Raw genomic sequence first — 21230 nt, forward strand, 5'->3', positions numbered from 1 at the left:
GTCCAGCCGTATGCTCACGGCCATGTTGATAAGTCTGAGTGCCCCTGCCGACTGTTTCCCGCTGTGCGGCTGGGTGCCCCGAGCACTGCTCCGGCAGGCCTGTGTGATTACAGATCCAGCCACAACAATGGCGACGAGGGATCTGTGAACCCTGCTGTGCCTGTGGTGTATGCACAGAATCTGGGTCTGACTCTGCAGTGTTGGGCTCAGCATTTGTCGCCACCCACCATTGCCCGGACAGGAGTGGCTCTGTCTCGTCCCCATGGTGATCGGAGCTACTGATAAGGCATGACAGAGCCACCGGTTCACTCCTTATGAGCTCAACCGCGGCATCGATGAATTGTCACGCCCTGTGATCAGAGCTGTTAATATAAATGAACAACAAAAGAGAAGGTGTCCCCGAGGCACTCTGTAATCGAAGCTGGGGATGCACCTCCCTGAGTGGACCCGGGCCTCAGGCGGTGTTGGCTTTGTGATCAGAGGTATTTCAACAAAAAAAGTCGAAAAAGTCACACAACCCGCGCATTGTCATCACGGCCGGATTCCAGTGCCTGCCAGTGATGTTTCAGGCCTGAACTTTGGCAGGCGGGTGCTCCTGCCTGGTTGGTCTTGGCCACCTGTGTGCTCTGTGATCAGAGCAAATGTGAACAAAAGGGTGAGGGCAATATGCTTCGTGGTCAGAGCTGTACCAAAAAAAAGAAAGAAAAGTGTATTTGGTACGCTTTTTTGGTCAGAGCTGAAAAAAGTATTTATATCACATTTAGTTAGTCCTGTGCGCTCTGTGCTAGTAGCTACAGGAAAGGTGTGATCGTTGTAAGCCCCGTGCTCGGAGTTTGAAAATAAAGAAGCGCCATGCTGTGAGCTCTGGAGCAGAGCGAAAAAAAATGGAAAAAGCAGTGAATCCAAAAGGTGCATGCTGTGCGCTCCGGATTGGAGCAAGAAAAAAAAGAGAAAGGAAAAAATGATTTCAATGTGCTCTGATCAGAGCTGAATAAAGAAAGAGTGAAAATGTTTGCTGTGCGCTTTGTCCTTGGAGCTGAGAAAAAAAAGTGTTTGGCCAGTGTCTCCAGTGAGTACTTGAAAGACCAAAGAAATATTGAGGCTTAGTATCACAAAATGAAATATGCCAATCACGGGTCGAAAGATACAAGTATCTTTATTTCTGTACAGATTTCAAAGCAAAACAGATAGCCCTCTGGCTCCCAACACCTTGCAGTGTGTACCAGCAGACACAGTGAGGGGTGAGAGTGCTGGACATCTCAACACAGGTTCTTTTATACATTAGTCCAATCATTGTCCAGCCTCTCTCCAAACTAATAATTTACATGGTAGGGTTCGTGCCCAGTTCACATGACAAATATGGCAATATTGTTTAACATATTTAACAAGTTTGCTTGTCCATGAAAAGTCAATGGTAAAGTTGATTCTCCAATCCACAGTAAGCCTTGTTTCAAGAATGGACACAATGCAGCTCAGAAAAACACACGGTCTTTGTTTGTTCTACATTGTTTCGTTGTTTATATGAGGATGAGGCTTGTGAGCGGTGACAACACTTAGATTGCAGTTCATACGAGTAGCAAGGTTTCTTTGCATAGAACAAACATTCTGCTCTCGGCAGCCTAAATGTTGACATAGCTCAAAGGTCATTCAGCTTGGCTGTAGTTGAGGACACAAAGCAAGAGTTAAAATCAAAATGGCGGATGGTTCTTAAAATGGCAGCGAAGTTGGTTTGATTCGGACCATTTCAAACACGGTTTTCTGTACAAGGCAAATGGGTTTAGGCCGATATTCATAACAAGACGGTATTATATGAATACAGTTTAACAAACCCTCCTTTTGGCCTAAGCCAAGAGCATTACTCAAACATTTGCTTTATTCAAAACCACACGCCTCAATGTCCGTATATCCTAAATCACATTCTTCAGAGATATCGATCGCCATGAGTTCCTTGATGGCAATATCCTCCATTACTAAAGCATTAGCAGTTTTCTTGGGCGTATGTACCTTAGGTCCTAGTGTTCTTATTGTTTGTGCACAACATCCTCCTAACATCGAACATATGACAGTGAGACATTGTACACAGCAACAACAAAACAGTAGGATACCAAGAACTATCATTAAGACTGCAAAGATTTTCCAATCCTATGATTGTAGTAAGTCCCAGAACCAAGCACTAAAATTCCAGTTTCCCTCTGGGACATGCACTTCAGTAGTCAAGATATGTAGATTTTGTATTGCCTTAAATATGGTAGGGAAGGAGTCAGGTACAAAAACACAACACGCGGATCCCACCAATTTGCATACCCCACCATCCTATTTTGGAGGGTCACTAATTCCCTTTTGCTCCAGCATCATGTTGTACAGAATATCGGTGGTCCTATTGATGGTCTTTTCCAGTACCCTTGCTAGTCTTCTAGTATCCTCGGCGTTCATTAACTGTCCCCAAAATGGCACAAAGTATTTTGCTACATCACCCATGACTTGTGAAGGTGTGTCACCATTCTCATCCCCCCTTGGACGAGGTCTAGAGACTTCAGTGGTGGTAGCCAGGTTACCCCTGGTAACAAGATACCCAAGTAACAAGTACCCTGCCAATCTCTGGGTAACCAAGGATAGGCCTCATTGCCGCAAACAAAGTAAACTGGGTCTCCTACATACAAAGGCCTGTCCTCACTGGTTAGATTTGCAATGTTAGTACAACCCTCCAATGTACCCATTGGCTGAGAACCTTCTCTTTGTATACAGAAAGAAACAGAGTTGGGGCTTTGATAAATAGTATAGGAAGGATTCATGGCATCCCGGTTTCCTACGGGAGCCATCTTGAAGGAAATCAACGACGGCAAAGGTCTATAGAGTCTATCAGAAGGCCTAATAGAAGCAACATTGAGTTTGCTTCTATTCGCAAAGAGAGAACATCCCAGAGGTGTTAAGACTTGCTTTTCAAATTCATTTAGATTAGTCCCATCGAAGTTCCCAGAAATACTATCACTCCATCGACCAAAGAATAGTGCCCTGAGTGAGGCATATCATGCAGTAGTTAAAGGAAGAGGATGAATATACCATCTCAGTCCCTTTTCCCCATGTTGTGGCAAATGTGAACACACCCAGCAATTCGTTCCGTTCAGAATCGCATGGGTCGCATTCATGACCATTAAGAGAGTGTTATTATGGTAACCCTTTCTATGTTGGGAGTCTCGAGGAGGAAGAGTGTGCAGGTGGAGACACAGTGGGGATTATTTCAGTGGGTAACAAAGTATCAAGTGGACGCACCCTTTCTATGTACCAGAACCCAAGCGCAAATATAACTATGAAACAGATCATTACTATGATTAGAAAACAGTGGGTCCTCAAGGACCATAATCTTTGGTGAACAGATCCTTTATAAGCCAAGAGTCCAATAGCTAGTTGCGCACAAGTGGGTTTAGGAAAGGACATTGTTTCTCAGAGTCTGTTTAGAAGCCTCTACGTTAGGCTCTTTTAGTTCATCCATCAGTGGCTCCTGACCACGTGGCCTATCTTGCTTGAAGGTAACTTTGCCGGTCCCGGCCTCTTATTTATTCTTCAGCGAAAGAGTGACGAGGGACTGGTTCAACGATGATTCCTTGTAGGCACAGCCGATGCTGCGCTGTAAGTCCGATATCTTGGACGCAGATTGTACTTCAATACTGCAGGTACGGTGTCATCTGAGAACAGAGTGTCGCTTCAGGAAGGATTTCCATAGATAAAACAGGCTCATGATGAGCATCAAAGTGAACAATCTCTTTCTACCCCTTTGTCGTGGGGCAGAGGAAAAGGAATCTTCTTGATGTGCATAGAGTGTATGCAGTGTCTTTTCCCTTCCACTCGTACGGCGGTCTGTGTGGCCAAGAGAACTTGGTGCGGTCCTCTCCAGCGAGGTGCGAGATAGGAGGCTCTTTCAAATGACTTTATGAGCACCCAGTCCCCAGGTCGGAGTCGATGACCTGGACCCTCGTACTTTACTGGGTGGGCTTCTCGCACCTGTTGATAAATCAAATACAAGTTTTGAGTTAACTGGTCACAGTACTTGGAAAGGAGCAAATGCTCTACATCTTTTAGCAGCTTGGGTTTAGGTACATTCCAAATATTGGCTGGTCTCCCCATGATTATTTCATAAGGAGAGATCCCTGTCTTTGATTGTGTGGTCGTCCGCATTGACAATAAAGCTATCAGTAAGGCATCTGGCCATTTCAAATTGCTGTTTGCGCATATCTTGGCAATCTTATTTTTTAATGTTCCGTTATGGCGTTTTACAAATCTGGCACTCTGAGCGTGTCTGTCCGAATGGAACCATTTATCGATCTGTAATCCTGCACATATTTGAAGGATAACAGCAGCGATAAAACGTGGACCATTGTCCGACCAAATGACTCTCAGCAAACCAAACCTGGGAAAATATTCCTTCAGCATGGTTTTCGCCATCGTCATTGCTGTGGCATCTTTTAGAGGAAAAGCTTCAACCCATTTACTGAAAGCGCAAACATTTCTAGAACATACTTATAATTCTGACAATGCTCCATTTCGATAAAGTGAAAGTGTATAACCTCAAAAGGCATAGAGGGGGGACCAAAACTACCATTCGGTGTCGAAGTTCCTTTCCCAAAATTATGTTGTAAGCATACCATGCAATTTTGCACAAAACGCTCAGCAGTTTTTGAATTATTTACATTAACCCAGACAGGTTCTAACAATTTACAACTCTTTTTGGCACATATGTGAGTTGGACCATGAGCCATCATAACCATAGCGGTGACATAAGCATCGGGCAGCATCCATTTTTGTTTTCCATTATCTACCCAACAACCTTCATCGCCTAAACTTGCTGAAACCCCAGCCCACTGTTTAAGTTCGTCTGGAGTGGCATCAGCCTGAATTTCTTTTATGCAACCAATTCCTACGTCTGTCACACAAGTGTAAGTGACCTCTTTCGTTATGTACATTTTGAAATGCAAATCGGTGGCAGTCTGTTTGGCTATTCTGTCAGCAAAAGTGTTTCCTTTCCCCACATCATCTGTTACTTTCTGGTGTGCTGCGCACTTCATTATTGCTAACTGTGTAGGAAGCACAAGTGATGAAAGTAGCCGAACTATCATAGTACCATGTTGTATCTTAGTTCCATGCGAGGTCAGGAAACCTCTATCTGCCCATAATCGACCAAAGTTGTGAACCACCCCAAAGGCAAACTGACTGTCCGTAAATATAATCAATTATGCCCTTAGTCTCTTGTTCTGTGGTATAGAGGCAGTCATGTGACATTTTGTCACTGCAATCAATATCTTGCGGACAAGGCAATAGTTCGGCCAGATTTAATGAGCAACATCTCTTGATTTAGATATGCAGTGCAAATAGAATCAGTTCATATCTTGTTTGTCGTGCTGATGTGAGATGTTGCGTCTGCGTTCTGTTTAATAGAATGTCTACAGAGTGAGGTACCATCACGGTTAAGGAGTGACCCAGAACCATACCCTCACTTTGTTTTACAGATGCAGTGGCAGCAGCAACAGCTCTCAAACATCTCGGCAAAGTGCATGCAACAGGGTCAAGCACTTAACCGTGATGGTTAAGCACGGAGGAAAAATTAATGCACAGTCTATTTTTTCCCCCATGTTCCTGCGTTAACACAGCCAAAGCGCATCCATCACATTCATGCACACACAGTATAAAGGATGTGTCGTAATTTAGTGTGCCGAAAAAGGGTGCTGAACACAACACAGCCTTGAACAGATCAAAAGCTTTCTGGCAAACCATGTTCCACGGTAAAGGCAAAGAAATGCCTTTCTTTGTCAATGCCAACATTGGTTTTATCATTAATGAAGAGTTAGGGATCCACTGTCTACAGTATGAAGCCATGCCTATCAAGGCTCTGACCTCTTTCTGTGTATTTGGGACAGATATGCTAGAGATGCTTTGTATCTGTTCAGGTGTCAGTCTTCTTCCTTCCTTTGACAGGAGGTAGCCTAGATAGGCGATCTCCTGTCGACAATATTGAAACTTTTTTAATAAAGCCTTATGCCCATGCTTTGCTAGATGGATAAGCAGCAACACAGTGCCATCCTTGCAAGCAACTTCAGAATCTGCAGCTAAAAGAAAAGATTGTCAACATACTGCAGATGGAATCCAATTCAAAAGTATAAAGCTGTTCCTTCAATGTTCCTTTGACTCTCTACTGTAAATGCTCAGACTCTCAGTGTATGCTTGTCGCACATGAGTAAATGTAAACAAGCGTCCCCCTAGGGTGAACGCGAACAAATATCTACTGTCAACATGTACAGGGATACTAAAAAAAAGCATTCTTTAGATCCACAACACTAAAAAGAGTAGCTGAAGCCAGAATCATTGTCAATATTATAGTCACATCAGGCACAATCAGAAATTGTGGAGCAACAATCTTATTAATAGCGCGCAAATCAATAATGAAACAGAAAGGAATTTCATTATTCCCTTTCTTATATACTGGTAGGATCGGACTATTACACAAACTTCCTGCAATTTCCTCAATCCCTCCTCGATGTACAAAATCAGAAACAATACTCTTCAAAGCTTGTTCACCGTGAACTGAAATCTTATACTGTGGAATACGTGGTAATTTAACACCTGGTTTCAACACAATTTTAACAGACTCAATTTGTAAAATACCAACGTCATTATCATCAACTGCTCATAAACATGCCAGAACTTTATCCAATTCCAGCGGTAAAGGCCTAGTCAAGAATTTTGAAACAGAAGTTCATTGAGGTGAAATCGTTAAATGCACTCCATCCGGGGAACAGTCAATCACAGCATTCAATTCTTTCAACAGATTCAACCCCAACAAATTCTCGCCACAATTTGTCATCAAAAGAAATGGACATGAATCAGTAAATGGCCCCAGTGAAATCGGTACTGGCTGAGAGACCGTACTAACTACTAGCGTACCAGAGAACGCTACAGAAATGTTATTCTGCCCTGACTGTGGAATATCTGGAACCCACGAATGATCAACAGAACACTTCTGCACTCCTGTATCTATAAAAAATAGATGCTTCCTATTCCCCACCTTTATCTCAACGTAGGGCCCTTTATGATCGACAGGAATGGGTACTGGTTCCAGACTCTGCTTCGGGCTGTCCTAACAGAACAATACATCATCAAATCCTCAGAAAAATAGACAGTTGAAGGATTATCAAAAATGTTTCCATTATTAACCCTATGCTGCTGACTATCCTGTGACAATGACTGTTGTTTCTGAGCAAACAGACTTCTACCAGGACCCCCTATCTCAGGACGGCCTCTGGATCATCTACGCATGGCACCATACGAGTTATTCGATCGCTGCTGAAGGATCGGGTATTGTGCTCACCAATGACCTTCCTGTCTGCAATAGGCACATTTCTTCATGTGTACAGGACCCATTTGCGCATTACTCTGTGGTGGAAATTGACTTCTAAACTGTGTATTCCCACCTCTGATTCCCCTTACTATTTTCTGCATAAAAACTTTTGTTTTTAAGTCTCCCCTCTTCTTTTCTATTTTCTCTTTTTCAGTATTGACCCTATTCTCGTAATACTGAGCCATATGCAATAGTTCGGACTGCGATTTTGCTTGCCAGGCACTTTCAGAAGTCATCATTTGTGATTGGATATCAGGCAACAATCCACGCACAAATTTGTCTACAAACAGCCTTTTTCCTGACTCGGTACTTAAGTCCTGACCGCTGAAATCTGAAAACACTTGTTCGAACCTATTAAAAATTCGGTAGCACCTTCAGATTTCCCCTGGATGCAAGCTGTAAGCTTGTCCCAAACTATTCTTCTCTCTACAACCAAAGTTTTCAATTCAGTTACTATTCTGTCTGGCAGTGTCAATATTACCTGTGGCGGTTTCTCACCAGCATTGCTTTCTCCATCTATCCGTACCAAGTTAGCCCATGTGTCACCCAGACCTGCCTGATCATCTACAGTTCTAATCTGTTTCTATAAATCAGCAGGTAGGATCACAGGGAACATCAAATCTATATCACCCAGCGTGAAAACTGACGAATGCATGACAGATTCAATTTCTTTATAAAATCCTGTTGGATTTTTCCTGATATCAGGAATCGTCTGTCTAATGGTATTCACTTCCTGTCTAGAAAATGGGACATGAACAAACTGTGAGACATAGTGTGCCTCAATAAAAGTGGCTGCTGCGCCTGTTACGGCATTAGCTGGAATTTCTACTTTAGGAACAAATGTCGGAGGAACCTCCCTCATTGTCAATTGAGAAGTAGGCAATTCTGAACGTTCATTAAGCAACAAAGCTAAGTCAAGTGACAAAGTAGTCAAAGCAGTATCGGGTGAAAATGCTCTCTTATGAATGACCATCAAATCTGCGGGACAACAAACCTTTTTCTTCATAAACTCATCCTGTAGATACTCTACCATTATTTGTAACACTTTCCTTTGCATAGCCGGAGCATACTGACTAAACGTGTCATACACTTCAATGGAAGAAATTGAAACATCCAAAATCCATCTAAGCGCGTCTCTTGTGCAAATACGCGTCTCTTCATTTATTGGTTTACATGAAGGAAGAAATCGTTTCTGCACATATGAGGCTTCCAATCTATTACTATCTATTTCATCATTCTGTAACCTATCTAGCGCCCTCTTAAACTCAAATACCCTCTCAACATGCTCATGTCCTTTCTCCACAGTGTCCCTTGACTGAGCTAGGACATTTAAATCCCTCAACCCCTGTGGGACATTCATGTCTGTCAAATCACTCCAAATATCAGCCAAATGCATTCCCATCCCCGCTATCAAAGTGTTCTGTTTGGGAATACTTTCTTGGTCTGAAATCACAGTTAAGACAGCTGATTTTTCACCTTCTTCTACATATTTCGTAGCCCATGAATAGAATTCTCTTTTTCTCGCTTTAGCTACTGTACTACGAGCCACTATTCTTGAATCCACACTCGCCCCTTCAATCACTACAAGTGGAGCAGAACCACTTGGAAAAGAAAGTTCAGACAAATCGTGTTCAATAGGCAGTGGAAACACTACCGCTGAAGGTGGAGGCGTAATTAAGGGAACACAACTGTCAGTAAGGGCAAGGATGCAGAAGGGGAGACAACAACAGGAAGAAGAGCAACAACTGGAGGAGGAGCAACAATGGGAGGAAAAGGAACAACAACGGGAGGAGGTGCAACAGCGGGAAGAGGCAACACAACAGGGAGAGTCCCATAAGGAGGTGGTGCAGTGGCAACAGTCCTATGCTCATTCAATAGCTTATCGATCAGTTCGTCTGAGGTATGAAAATCCTGAGATGGATATATTTTCTGTACTCCAAGTTGCAAAGCCCTATCCATACTTCTATTGGATTCTGACTGTTTCTGTTGATCATACAATAATGCTTTTTCAGTATTAGACATATGTCGACGTGCATGTTTCTCTTTACTCTTAATTTGCTGCATAGCTTCCTTTCTCCAATTCTTAATTACATCAAATGCTGCAGGCCTAGCCTTTTTCTTCAACAATATAGACTCTAAATACTCTATACGGGCAATTTCAAAAGTACCATGAACTGGCCACTGAAATTCGGAAGCATGTCTAGTTTGTCTGTGCCAAATATCGTTAAATACAATACTATTTAGGCCGTACTTAAAGTACATTAAACCAGCCGGTGAGCCAACAGGTTGGCCTCGTCCCAAAGATTGTCTGTCTCTGCGGAATAAACCCCTGAAACAGGCAGGCGATTTCCCAGGCATGTCAGATTACTGGTGTTACCTGGCATTGTTTGTACTCGCGAGTGCAAAACTGCAACCAATATGAAGATTCTTAGGAATCGGGGCACGACTCGCCTGATTTCAAAGTCTAAGGTGGTCCGATTGGATTACAAAGGATCCTTGTGGTTGGCGATTTCGGCAAAGAGCCCGCCTCAATATGGGGACCCTCGTCAAGATGCCCTCTCGAACCGCTTGCTCAGCGTCCAGGGATCGGATTGTGCAGTACCGTCGAGGTGTCACGTCTCATACAAAGGGGCCCATATTTTCACTCTCCGATCCCTGTCCATTAGCCGCATCTTATTTTCAGCGAGGTAACATCAATCTTGAGGGTCCCTATTTGGGCGCCATCTGAAAGACCAAATAAATATCTAGGCTTAGTACCACAAAATGAAATACACCAATCACGGGTCGAAAGATACAAGTATCTTTATTTCTGTATAGATTTCAAAGGAAAACAGATAGCTATCTGGCTCCCAACACCTCACAGTGTGTACCAGCAGACACAGTGGGGGTGATGAGGTTGCTAGACAAGCCCAATCTATGAAAACCTCATCAAAACCGGTCCATCCCTGTTCCTCTAAAACCATTAAAGACCACATTGACACCATTGCTTTCCGATTTCTGCAGCCACTCCTTCGCCTCTGGCTCTTTCCCCTCCCCTCTTAAACACTCGCGTGTGCATCCTCTCCTCAAGAAATCCACTGCTGATCCATCATGTCCAGCAAACTACCGTCCAATTTCCATTACTCCCTTTTTGGGTAAGCTCCTGGAAAAGTCATCACTCAGTTTAATCTTCATTCCGACTCAGTTGGCTCTGTCCATGACCACCAATCTGACTTCAGAGCTGCCATAAACACGGAAACTGCTCTCTTGAACATCTGTGAAGACCTGCTTTCCAACCTCGACTCTAACATTCCCTCTGTCCTCATCTTACTTGATCTCTCCTTTGCGTTCGACATGGTCAACCATACCACCCTGCTCAATTGTCTCCATGATAACCTGGGTATCACTGATCAGGCTCCGGCCTGGCTGACCTCTTTTCTCTCTGATCGACCCTCCCAGGTTCATCTTGGGTCCTTTCTATCTTCTATCTGCCTCTCACATGTGGTGTCCCCCAGGGGTCTAACCTCTCACCCTGGCTTTTCAACCAATACAAAGCAACTCTTGCCTACTGCATCCCCATTTTCTGCTCAACTTTCCAGTGCTATGCTGATGACACCCAATTCATTTTCAGGCTTCCTTCAGCCTCCTCCTCTCCTTCCCTCATCTCCGATTGTCTAAGCGCCATTCAAAATTGGTGTGTCGCCAACGATCTATGTCTAAATGCCAACAAGACTGAGATCCTCATTATTGGTACACCATCTCCATACTTTCCTCTCACTCTTTTGCCAGCCTCCCTTGGTCCTCCTCCTACCCCCACCTGTGCTGCCAAGAACCTCTGTGTTATCTTTGACTATACACTCTCCTTCTCTGCACACATTTCTGACGTCTCCAAAAAGTAAAACTTTTTATTGCACCTCCTTTAGGTACTCTGGCTTTCCTCTCCTTCCCTCAAAAGCTCACTGTCTCCCAAGCTCTGGTTCTCTCCAGACTGGATTACTGTAAACAGCCTCTTCCTAAATCTTCCTGCCTCCACTCTCCGCCCTTTACAACAAATCCAGAACAGGACTGCAAGACTTGTCCTTGGCCTCAAGCCCTGGGATCCTATCTCTCCAGCCCTGAAATCCCTTCATTGGCTCCCAGTGGATGCAAGGATTACATTTATAACCCTCTGCCTTGTCCACAAGGCTTTCTGGGGCTTGGGTCCAAAATACCTTCAACTATCCCTCCGTAAATACCTCCCTTCTCGAGCTCTTCTCTCCTCTACTTCTAACTCCCTCAGGGACAGTTGTTTTGCAAAGAAACAAGCTGGGGGTAGATCTCGTTCTTCCCCAGGTCCTCTCTATGGAACAGCCTCTCGGCCATCCTGAAACTTGAGGAAAACCATCTCTGGTTACGGAAGTATCTTAAGACCTTCCTCTTTGCCTCTGCCTTTGCCTCTCTCCTCCCCTGTTCATCTGTTTCTTCTCTTGGCATTGTGCACCTGGCCACCCTCTGTCATTCGGGCCCAGGTACCTACTCACCCTGCCACCCTCCTGCACTGCCTCCAGGCCCCCTCTCGGGTTCTGTATCTGTACCCATACAGTTCGCCTCCCACTTTTCTTCTGCACATATCAGACATATACCATATCTGACCAACTTTCATCTGCCACTTGCTGGCTGCACTACCTTTATTTATTTATTTATTTATTTATTTATTTATTTTAATATTTATTCTGTTTTTCTCTCCTCTGCTGCGCACATTCCACTCCCACATCCCCTTACATGCACTTTCCCCTTTTCCTGTTTCCATGCACTTGCGCTTTCTTAGATGTCAATGGGCCTAGTAAGATCGCTGTTTTATTTTTTCGTTCTCTCTTGTTCCCCTCCCTTTTTGCCTGCTCGCGCTCTGAAACACTTGTGTACGAGTGCAATATAAATGAAATATAATTTCATATGCCGGACAGATACAAGGTATGCCTAAAAGTACCTGCCAGGGTTGCGGATCTGATAAGGAGTGCACGTGTGCCCTGGTTAGTCCTCAAGAGGAGTCCTGCAAAAGAGACTGTGTCAATACAATCTACAGCGTCTGATTTATAGTGTGGAGAGCGACTTAAGAGGCTGCAGAAACACTCTGGGGAAACCGAACCCAAACCGGGCCAACACAGCCTGCATTGTCCCCACAGGATATGCCCCAGGCAAAGAGTCATAGTGCACATTTGCACTTAATGGGAGGAAAGCAGACGTGTCCACACAATAGGTACAGAAGGGTCTGTGAGGGTTGTGGCTTCAGCGAGGAGTGCTTGTGCACCCTGGACAGTTGTACACTTCTGGCCTCTGATTGTTCCTAACGTGCTCACTAAGCCCTGTTTTGGTGGGGAGATGAATTGGGGTTGAAGGGCTGAATAAATTCCTCCTGCTCTGCAGCGTTGTGAAAAACAAGCCAGACAGCATGCATCTGAAAACCACATCACTAGGAATGCCCACCTGTGGTGAAGCATCCAACAATGCTTTAGTCACCCTGCTCGAACCACTGATGGGCCTCACCAGAGGTGGAGAAAGGGAGTGTTGGCCGTCCAACTAGAGGTACCGAGAGGATGTTGTGTGAAGGCATCATGAAGCAAGACACAGACAACAGATTCAAATGTGTACTCAAAAGTTTTATTTTACTTACAAGTCAGGGTGGAGTAAGGCCTAACTTGCCCTATGCTAAGGTGGGATTTCCCTACCTAAAGAAATCTAAGGATAGTCTGCGTCAGGATGTCCAAATCAAGTCACTCTGTGTCCGAAACCTACAATTGCCCTCACAACTAACTGTATACAATGTGTAGAGATGCCAGCTTCAAATGAATAGTGTTCAAAAGTTCAAAAGAAAGTTTAGATCTCCTTCCAGATCCTTCCAGCTCTTGGCTTAGGATCTGCTTCCCCATTAGCAAGTTCAAGACAGTTTACATCTTCAAAATGAATAGTATTCAAAAATTCAAAAGAAAGTGTAGAGCTCCTTCCGGCTCTTGGTTTATGATCAGCTCTCCCTTGCCCAAGTTCAAGACAGTTCACAAAAGACTGGGGTTCAAGAGTTCAAATCTTCCAGCTTTTCAAAACAATACAGTTCCCTGAGACACTTCACAAATCTCTCTTGCCATTAGTACTCTTTGCTGGTACAAGTCTGTTTCTTGACTTCAAAATCATATAAACAGCCGTTGATAAAGGGCCTCCCGTCTTGGTGCAGTTGTCGGACCACACAGTCCACCCATTACAGGTCACGCAACTGATACCCCTCCCTATCTGCTTTCCAGCAACAATTGTCCATTGCTTTCCTTGAAACGTTAAACTTGTTTCCTTCATCAATGTTATTCTTCTAACACATTGCCGTGGCTTGGTTTGCTACTACACACTTTATTACACCTTGTGTAGTCTTCTGCCTCTAGCCAATACAGGTTTTCCCTTAACATGCAGTTGCTTGAACTGTTTTAACTTTGCCCAACACTTTGCTTCCCCTCTCATACCTTTCTTGGGGTTTCCTTGGCTTCGCCAATACTTGTGTCTTAAACAATTCATTCCATGGTATATCTCCCTTGCACCACCTTGTTTCCATTCTATTCATAAGTACTCATGACTTGCTTCTGTTTTATGCAGCATTCAAAATTGTTCACAATGGCCCTCATTACAACACTGGCGGTAACCAATGGCGCTATTAGCACCATGGTTGCTGCCGGTATTGTAACAAGTCCGCCTATGGTAAATGGGGAAATACCGCCCCATTCCAAGGTTTGCGTGGCAGTAATTCCCCATTTACCATTGGCCCATCCCCATTCCCATTTTTGCCCCATAGGGCTCAATGGGACTGGGGAAGGCGGTAATTACGGTAGCGCAAATTGCAGTACCGTAATTACCTCAGAAGTCCCTTTGCGGGACCCTACTTTAACAGCTGGTCCAGACCAGCCGTTAAGGTCGGGAGCCGCAAAGGGACCTCGTAATCAGGAGTTAAGGGTTTAACGGCGCCAACACCTTTTACGGCACCGTAAGACCCTTAACGCCAGGGTCGTAATGACCCCCAATGTCTTGCAATTCATTCAGCATTCAAAATACCTGGCTTTTGCTTTATGTGGGATGCAAAGTTGCTTCACAATATCTTTCGATTCGTTCAGTATTCAAAAATAACTTGCCTTTGCTTCATGCGGCCTTCAATTTGCTTATCACTTTCAGTTTGCTCATTTTTCCAAAAACACTGGTTTCTGCATTCCAAACGTGCTTATAACAATTTTCCATTCATTCGGTAGTTAAAAGCGTGTATTTCAAGCTCCCAGACCGCCCCGGTATGAGTGTTTCCCTTCTATCTGTCACCGGAAGAGAACTTACAAAATATTAAAATGGACCAAAAAGCCTAAAATCAATGTAAGCGGCAGAGGCCAAGACATCCAGATTGGAGTCCAGAGGAGACTCAGGACAAGAAGCAACATGTAACACCACTTCCTGCAATAGCAGGGAATTCACTTAAACCAGCTGCTCCCTACCCAGACCCTGACTCCAAGGGGAGAAACATGCCCCGGGCAAGGGAGAGACCTGTCCATAGAGACACAGGTTGTGGTGAGATCTGGCCTTGTGAACCAGTGGGATGATACTAATGTGAGTAAGACCTGGCCTTCTGAAGGCTGATACCAGGTCATGGTGAAGCTGGTTCATGTTAGTGAGACACCAGGTCATGGAAGACCTATCTTCCTGAAAGGTGATAACTAAAGTCTGGTTGGGACCCCTCCAAAGCACTACTGGAAGTAAGGTTGTGGAGGGACCTTCATCTGAGAGAACTTGGAGGCTGGAGGGAAAATGTTATGCCTGTTGTGGAGGTCGTGGAGTGGCCATTCTGACAGGAGAAACAGAGTCCAGCCACTCATCAGGAGAGACTGAGAAAATCAATCATGAAGCGAAGAAGTGGAACCAGGGGGCGCGAATCAACGGACCTGGGAAAGGTGACTGTAGGAAGACCACCAAGAGTCTAGGCTCGTTTCTTTTCAAGGCGAAGGATGCAAAATTAAAGTAGGTATTATGAACTTTTTTTTTCTCCCCAAAACGTGTAGCATTTCTGTTTTGGCTAAGGAATTAGGAAGGAGACTACATACTAACTAGGTTTACGGCTTGAAGTTTCCGCTGGACGCATATTTGGGACTATATGTAGATCTGGGAGTTACAGCCCGGCCAAGAATGTATTAGACTAGGTTGTACTTTAAGATTTTGACTTGATCCACAAGGAATGGCGGCCCATGGAATAATACTTCACTTTATGGTGTTGTTGTCCTGACACTGTTTAGATGTAGATGTCCCATTTTAATTGTAAAATCTCCCAGAGTCACTCTACATAGTTGGTCTAGCCACTACCCTTACACTCAGAGCAATAAAACCCTTTTGTTCAACTCACAAGCTATTGTTGTCATGCATGTCATTGCTCAAACTCCACACAATCTTACATCCGGGTGTTGCTGCTTTATTGTGGAGCCCTTCACGGGAGGAGCAATCTGAACGGGTGGCGGATCTGCTGATAGGCTCCACCTGCCATGTCCCCAAGTGGCGCTCCACCTGGCACGGGAGCATGACGGGACACGTACAGCAGCCCCGTCCCACCCGCTTGCTCGTGCGCCTCTTCCATTGAGTTCCCAGGCTGGCTCTCTCATATGTCTGGACACCATAGCTCCAGATTGCACCTGCACAATCCACATCCCAGGAGCCCCCTACTCTTGAGCCTATGTTAGCAGCACAGCTCTTGCCAGCACACAGGGATGGGGACACACACCTTGTGGCGGCTTACTGGGGCTGGGTGCCCCATTCCTTTAACTGACTCCGATGACCGCGGAACATATTGGGGCTCTGTATCAATACCAGTAGTGCTATGTGAGGCACTGAAACGCCTCTCAGGGCTCTCTAGCTACCCTTTTTTTGGTGAGTTTTGTTCCCTTCCAAAAGAGAGATAATGCCTGAAACTAGATTTCAGGATCTCTCTCCACCCCCACAGCACAGGTGGCATGCCACGGAGGGGGAGACCACCTATCCTTACCTCTGCTGTTTACTGCCAACCGTTGCTCCCAGCCGAGTCTATTTTAATCGGTCACCTAGGGCTTTATCAGGTTGACTGTCCTGGCAAAGACAACATGCTGACCCTCCCATAGTAAGGAGGATTGCATGTTCTGAAGAATCGGCTCCTTAATGAGGATATCAGACCATCAATGACAACTGCTGTACTTTTAATAAACTGTATGCACCCCACAGATGTGGTTATTTTATGACTGGTGTCTGCCATTACAGTGGCCAAGCAGTTCACATACCTTTTAAATACTACACAAAGGAAGTCAGTAGTCCCGATCTATGGGGGCTTTATTTGAGCCCAGAGTTGCACACTCAAATGTGTTTGTCTAACCATCCGTCCTATTTTACTCTTTTGTGTGTTCAGTTGTTTGTAGTTCATGTGCTTCATGTGTCTCTGAAAAGTTTGGGAGATTGATATTAGACAGACACTTGATGGCCTCTGCTTTGGCATGTTTTTTCATGTTTTTTCATCTAATTGTTATGTGCTCCCCTTTACATGCAAAGGGGGGCACAATCACCCGTTACAATAACTCTCACGACACAGAGAGTTCACTGGTCGCGGTCAGCGCGTGCACTGCAACCGCACACAGCGTGACGTCCCTTTTATTCCCAAGACGCAGTGACGCATCAGTATTGTCTTAGTTAAAGGCACCCTAACACTAATGTGATGAGTTGAAAACAAATCTCTGTGCTGAGGCAGCCACAGGAACCCCCCCCCCCACACACACACACTGAATGAGCCTCGTGGGACGCATGCTTCAGATTCGGGCCCTGCTCGTGCACTGCAAGCGTGCCGCCCCATTTCTAGGGGAACCCCATGTGGTGCAACATGTGCCACCAGTCTTAAGAGACCTCACTGCACTCCTCCTTTTCCATAAAGTTGAACAACCATAGTGAACATTTAAACATATCTTTGATTATTATTATTTTTTTATTGTGTATGGTTTACAAAAAGAAACCTTTACAAAAGAAACCCTAAAATACTAACGTATTGCACAACATTCTTTTGTGGTAGCGCATAAGTATCCTTTAAACACATCAGAACCTTATCACTTGAACCAGTAGCATGACGTATCATGAACAGTGTTCACACATCTATAACATAGGCCTGCAGACGTGCCGCTGTCTTCTTGACTCTCTCTGAGGGTACCTTCTCCCTGATGCATGCTCCGGGTCAACTTCCACTCCCACATCAGTAGCCCCAAGTTTCTCCGACCCCAAAATGCCCCTTGATTCGGACTATTGGAAGTGCACGTTCTGAGGGCTCTAAGGTGACATGTTTGACGAGGCCATTTGGTATACACATTTATAGGAACTGAATAACCTGCTGAGGTGCTTGACACCGCAATGTTAAAAGTATCAGCACAGGGTCAGGCTTTGACATAAAATTCTTCCAGGCACTAATGAAAAAGTGGTTCACAATCCCACATTTTAATTCATTACTAAAACTACAGACCGTTTTAGTACTACACAAGAGAGTGGTTTTGGTAACATATGTTTCAAATAATCCATTTGAAAGTAAATTTGCTTAGTGCCATTGGTTAAAACTGATGAAACTGGCCCACTTTAGACAAACATGTGTAGCATTCTTGTGTTTGCGTTTCAGGAAACCCCTTTCCATGTTTATAATTGTTGGCAGGAAGCACGTCATGCGTGTTTCCTGGAAAGCTAGTAAGAATCAAGACGGCAATAAAGTAAGACGTTCCCTGCAGCACGCTGTGTCGTGTTTCCTTTATTGAACTTCCCCGACCACCGTAATCCCATGAGCAGTTCTAAGAGGAACTGTACATTCCGGCTAAGAAAACTAGCTGATATTAGAATCATTGACTGGCAGATCCGCTATTGACTTATAGGACAGTCCGAGCTTGCCTGGGCAAAGTAAATTAAAACCCCCGAATAAGCAACGAGGAATACGACTCCAATAAGGAATGTGTTGTAGCAACATTATGGCAAGAGAATGTTTCACTATTTTACAGAATGGCCACAAGATGGCGGAAGTAGGTAACAAATGCACCGGGTTCCATTTAAACCTATATGGGATCCGGCACAGGCATTGAAGAGAGCTGGCCTCTTAGTAGAAAGAGACACCAATGTTATTATTATAGAAACAAAAGAAGAAAACGTATCCACGTTAAGTTCTTCCTACTGCAGCAATATATTCAAAGGTGAATTCGGCAATCACGCATTGACGGGAAAATCGATTGCAGGTTAGGATTGACTACTTCTATTAGAACGTTTGCTGCTAATTTGATAACGTCAACTTGTGTGGAAAATATATGTGGTTGAAACAGCGAGGAACGTAAAAGAAAGGATCATTCAACGTACAACAGAGGCACAAACAAACCCCACATGAAATGTGACGTGAACTTTTGCTGAAGAGGGACACAATGAATTTCAAGCAGCTGAGCTCGTCAAAAATCATGCAAGATGCCTACATTGAGAGGAACAGATTAAAAAGAAAGCCGCTTAGATTAATTTTCTGAATTGTTTGCACTTTACTATAAATAAAGCGATTTATTGCGGGGTAATTATGATTTCTTTGGATCAGAATGGTAATGTAAATCATGTTCTGACATTACCCATTTGCCAGATACCTCAGGGTCAGGTACGCTTTAGAAATACAACAGCAGAAATAGGACTAATACTCAAAGAGGGGTAGGCAGCCTGTGGCTTTCCGGATGTTTTGGCCTACAGCTCCCATGATCCCTCACCACCGGCTATAGTGGCTAACGCAGATGTGAGTTGTAAGCCAAAAAATCTGGAGAGCAACAGGTTGCCTACCCCTGCCCAAAAACATGTTGTGGTGGCTACGAAGGTTGCAGAATTTAACTTCTCAATTTTTATAGGGCGGCATGCTATGGGAAAAGGAGCTGGTGCATTAAGAGGCAACACAGGAGCATGGACACTGTGGGAGGAGGTAGCCAGGAGTTCCACACTGAGAGAGAGACATATGAGGATTGAGGTAAAGTGGATGCAGAAAGCAGCTCAGAAGGTTCTAAATGTGGGCCAGTTCTTCGAGGTATTGCCACACCACGTGGGTGTTAATACAGGCTCAGACACAGGATGTCTAGGCAGAGTGGTTGTAACGTATTGCACAACATTCTTTTGTGGTAGCGCATAACAATGTTGCCAATTTATTTTCTGCCATTTGAATAAGTTAGCGGATTGTCAAGCAAAGTGTATGTCAGATACGGGATCCAGTAGAAGTCAATTGAGTTACCCCATCATTGCTGTAATGAGATTTAGCTGGCTTCTGCTTTTCAACTGAAGGAACAAACCGTGCCCTTCTATAAACTCCAGTTGACTTCCAAGCGGCTTCTGCTGGATCCAGTTGCTCACAGATGGGTGCCTGTACAACTCCGGAATAACTATCAGGAAAGGTCCTGGGTTCATGATCAGCTGAATTCCATTATAAAAACCTAAGTGTTACAGCTAGATACAGTGGAAACCATTCCTTAGATGTCAATTGGAAGTTCCTCTACCATGAGATACTAACAACTAACGTGGAACCACTTGCAAAATTCAACCCGTGAGCAACCTCAACTGTTTTGTTTTCTAACTTAAAGGCAAGGTGTCCTTTTGGAAATTCTGCTTTCGTGTTTACAAATGGTTTATAATGGATCCAGTTGCTGACACATGGGTTTTTGAACATCTGAACTCCTAGGAAGGAAGTTTAAGTAGTGTGGTAGCCAAGATCGGGCCCCTTCCCAATGGCCCCTTCAGTCTCCCAGCAGCTTGCAGCAAATAAGGAGATTAGACACATACTGATGGTAAACCAAGCTTCTTGTATTAGATAGCAAATACACTGCATACAAAGTGGGCAGCTAATAAGGAAGAAAATACAGCAGGACAAGTGTCCAGGCAGTCAGCACACAGAGTTTTGAGGGGTCTTCCCTTAGAGTGCAGGTTATATAGCATATCCTAAGCTGTCACTAATATATTATATTATAGCAGTTTCACAATGGGGGGTATATTGTGTTGGAGCATGGATAAGCGGCATTCACAGGTAAAGATCCCACCTAACTACTGGAACTGTGGATCCGCTGTTCAGAACAAGGAAGTCATTCTTCTGCACCAAGAAGATCCACTAACTCTTTACTTTAGTTATAAGTGTGAGGGACAGAAGTAGGTTTTTGACACAGGACTGCAGACTATTGATTTACAGGGACAGTCCGGGTCCCCCCGAAAAATGCCAAATGGAGAGTAAGTCCAAATGGCTATGAACTACCATGTGCCATCATCGCACCCTGCTCCAAGTACAGTCCCTGGGCTCCCCGCCTGGCTCCCATCACAGTCTCTGGGCTCCCTCATTCCACTCCTAGCCCACTCCCAGGGCTCAGCCCACCCCACCATACCGCAGACGCTGGGCTCACCCCACCCTGCTGCCACCACTATCCCATGGCTCTCCCAAATCCTGCTCCCACCACAGTCCCTGCCCTCCCACCACACCCTGCTCCCAGCACAATTCCAGGCCCAGTGGCGGCTGGAGATTTTTTTAAAGTGGAGGACAGAATTATTTCCCACAGATATGCCACATCAATCAAGTGTAGCGAGTGAGCCCGAACCAATCAGGTGGATTTCGGGGAACTTCTCCCCACAGAAAGAGCACACCTTTTTAAAAATTGGGTCATGAGCCAAACAGTTACAATTGTCACTGGAGGGTTCAGGGGGTAGGCATGGTATTTTTTACTGGACATCGTTGATTGCTGTTGTGTTTCTCTTTGATCCATTTATGTTAAAAAAACAGACAATGCCACTAACACGCAGTATGCTAAGAAACAATTCCCAAGATTACTAGAATTTAAAGCAGCTG

The 21230-nt window shown here is 44.5% G+C and overlaps 1 protein-coding gene across 1 annotated transcript in view; it reads left to right on the forward strand.

Moving 5' to 3' along the window:
- LOC138526111 (dual specificity protein phosphatase 22-A-like) overlaps positions 1-21230 on the forward strand; it is a 316886-nt gene that overhangs the window by 79496 nt on the left and 216160 nt on the right. The window lies entirely within an intron of this gene.

This window comes from Ambystoma mexicanum, chromosome 1q (genome assembly GCF_040938575.1).
Source record: "Ambystoma mexicanum isolate Mex_15411 chromosome 1q, UKY_AmexF1_1, whole genome shotgun sequence".
Lineage (NCBI taxonomy): Eukaryota > Metazoa > Chordata > Amphibia > Caudata > Ambystomatidae > Ambystoma > Ambystoma mexicanum.